We start from the raw sequence: 3,474 nt of genomic DNA, 5'->3' as shown, positions 1-3,474 counted from the left end.
GCGAGGAAGAAGGAGGAGGAGGAGGCGGTTCTCATGAAGAGAAAAGAAGGAGGGACGCCCCTCAGGCTGCATTTGCCTCCCTCAGCAGCCGCCTCCTCCTCCTTTTTCCCCGGCTGACAGGGCTTGAGGGGACCTTTATTGCATCCACACAGGGGAGATAATCCGCTTTGAGGGCGCTTTTGACTGCCACAGCTCCCATGCTGTGAAATTCTGGGAATGGGAGTTTGTTGTGGCACAACAAACTCCCATTCCCAGAATTTCACAGCATGGGAGCCGTGGCAGTCAAAAGCGGCCTCAAAGCGAATTATTTCCCAAGTGTGGATGCCTTTCCCGCGTCCATGTTGACTCAATAGTCGGCCTTTGTGGCCCAAGTTTTCCTCCATCCCCACTTTTTTAGTGTTCCTCAAAACACACACACTGCAGAAATAATAATAATAATAATAATAATAATAATAACAATAATAATCCAGTTTGAGACCGCTTTAACTTTCCCCCTGGCTCCATGCTAAGGGATTTTGGGGACTGTCACTTTGGGGATAGAGATGCGAAGGTCTGAGGGGGAAAATGGAGGGGACCCCATTTTTGTTCATGCACCTGAGGTCTAGGAAAGCTCCTGCTGCCAATTTCTTTCTTTCAGTGAGTCTCAAAGGTGCCACAAGATTTCTCTACACATTATTATTATTAATGCATCTAAATGCATCTGAAGAAGTAGGCTGAGGTCTAGGAAAGCTCCTGCTGCCAACTTCTTTCTTTCAATGGGTTTCAAAGGCGCTACAAGCCTTTATTTCAGTCTCAAAGATGCTACAAGGTCTCTCTGCATATTATTAAATTCTGGCAACCCTAAGGCAAAGATACAGGACTACAACTCCCATCAGTCCTAGCCAAATGGGTGGCAAGTATGTGAGCTGTAGTTTAGTACATCTGGAAGGTACCATGTTGAGACTTTCTCTGATGATGCCAACCACAGATGCTGATGAAAGGTCAGGAATGAACTCTTCTAGAGCATGGCCACATAGCCTGAAAAACCCACCAAAAAACTACCCTTTACTGTCACTTTCCCTCAAATCATTTACAACGTATTTTAATCCTAAAGCAAACCAATCATGGGGTTTTCTTGGCAAGATTTGTTCAGAAGAGGTTAGCTATGGCCTTCTCCTGAGGCTGAGAGAGTGTGACACCAGTGGGTCTCATGTCAAGTGGGGAATCAAACCCAAATAGCAGACAGGTCACATGTATGTGTATGTAGTTACAAAGTTATATACAAAAAGTACATCTCTGCCAATGGCAAATGAAATTTTATTGTCCTTATGAAGTGGATAAAAGCTTATGGTCCCACAAGACTCATCTTTGTTGTTTATTGCGACAACAAACTAATGCAACTACCTTCTCTGGAAATTCCTTTCAAGACTAACATCCAACTAAATATATTTATTGCAGATTTGTCCATTGGATGGCTACAGAGCAAAGTGTGATGTACAGTGCAATTCTATGTATGTTTGCTTTTTAAATGGTGTAGCAGATTGAGCATCACATTATAACTGGAGAACAGGGTTCAAATTCCTGCTGAGCCATGGAAGCCCACTGGGAGACCTTGAGGATGTCCCACTCTCTCAGCCTCAGAGGAAGGCAAAGCCAATACCACCTCAAACAAATCTTGCCAAGAAAACCCCATGATAGGTTTGCCTTAGGGTCTCCATAAGTCAGAAATTACTTGAAGGTGCACAATAACAACCTTTTTAAAAAAAGGCTTCCTTCAGGTGGAGATGAACATTACTACAACTGAGTTGTACAACACAGCTGCCTGCATTTTTAACCATTCTTGGAGGTGTGGCTGTAAAATTTGTCAGAACTAGCTCATGTATTTCAAAACTGACCACTTAATTGCAGTTAAGAAACCGGAACAGCTTGCTTACTCTCTGACACAGCACTTGTCAGTCCTGTTACGTGTCCATTGCTTTTAAGTTCCTCTTTAGCCATGCTACCTTTATGATTAAAAATTCAAAACAGCTCTCCCTTTCAAAATACTACAGCCATACTAATGTGACTGGAACTGTGCAATACCTGACACAAGAGAGCGATGGCTGCCAAATTAAACGGGAATTCGATCAATTCGTGGAGGATGGGGCCATCACTACTACAGGTCAGGATGGCTGTACTACATCAGCTCCAATGTCAGAGGAAGTATGACTCTGTATCAGTTGCTGGTGAACCACGGTGGAGGGTGGAGGTACCAAGAAATATCATTACGATAAAACATCCTGAACAACTTTGAATATTCAGGTATTTCCCCCACTGACACAGACAGGAGTTGTGAAGACCTCCAGATGTTGCAACTCCCAGCATTTCACTCCATGCTTGCTGGGGCTGCTGGAAGCTGCAGTTCAAGAAGAGCTGAAAGGTCACACACTTTTCTCCTCTAGTGTACAAGGTGTGTAAGAATAAATTTAAGTATTTAGCTCATATAAATAGCAATACTAAAAAGCAACACACGACTAGGATCTAGCCGGGAGAAGGCAACATGACAGCACTGCCTCCTCAAATAAGAATTCTAATCTTCTCCATTAACGTTTCCTTTAGTCCCCAAATTTTTAGCACTGCAGAATTTGATGTTTGAAACAGTTCACACTTCAAACTCATCTATTTGCTGGATTAGCATTCCATTGGTATCTTTGCCTTCCCCTTTTCTTTGGGTGCTGAAACTATATTTTTAAATGCTCAAGTGAAGCATTTTAAGTAACTCCATTTCTAGAAATTTGGTGACTGGAAGAAAATTTAATGGGGGGATTCTTTTTGGGGGAAGGCAGTACCCTCATTTTAACCCCCACTCCATAGCTACACATCTGAGGGGCTTGCCTTGACATTTCACTTCCTTCCCATTCTTAAACAGCATGCCATCCTCAAAGAAAAAGAAAGTCCACCATGATCTTTGATTCGGAAACAATATGAATACAACTTGATTGTGAAATTATTGTGTAGCATCACATCCACATCAGCTGAAGAATCCTCCAAGTGTCATCAGAATTTAAAAAAAAAATACTTTTCCAACCTCTGAGTCACAATTATAACCACAGCAGTAGACTAAATACTAGTTTCCATGGCTACTGATATCACAGTTAATAATGTGAAGGACCAAAGCTGTGAGTTGACCAATATCTATATATTTCCAGTCAGATCACATCTTTAAAAAATGCTATACATAAACCAACTTAATCAAAGGACACGAGGAAAACTTCCAATGCTCGATCTGAAGCCCATCTGGATGTTACAACTCTGCTTTAAAAATCATACATGGAAATCCTAAATTTCTACACTGGTGTTTTTATTGCCAGAATTGTTTTATTGTTGTGATTATATTTATATATTTATATTGGTGTTCACTGCCTTGAGTCCCTATATTGGGAGAAAGGTGGGATATAAGAAAATATAATAATAATAATAATAATAATAATAATAATAATAATAATAATAATAATA

This window comes from Sceloporus undulatus, chromosome 6, assembly GCF_019175285.1.
Source record: "Sceloporus undulatus isolate JIND9_A2432 ecotype Alabama chromosome 6, SceUnd_v1.1, whole genome shotgun sequence".
Classification (NCBI taxonomy): domain Eukaryota; kingdom Metazoa; phylum Chordata; class Lepidosauria; order Squamata; family Phrynosomatidae; genus Sceloporus; species Sceloporus undulatus.
This window is presented reverse-complemented; position numbering follows the sequence as displayed.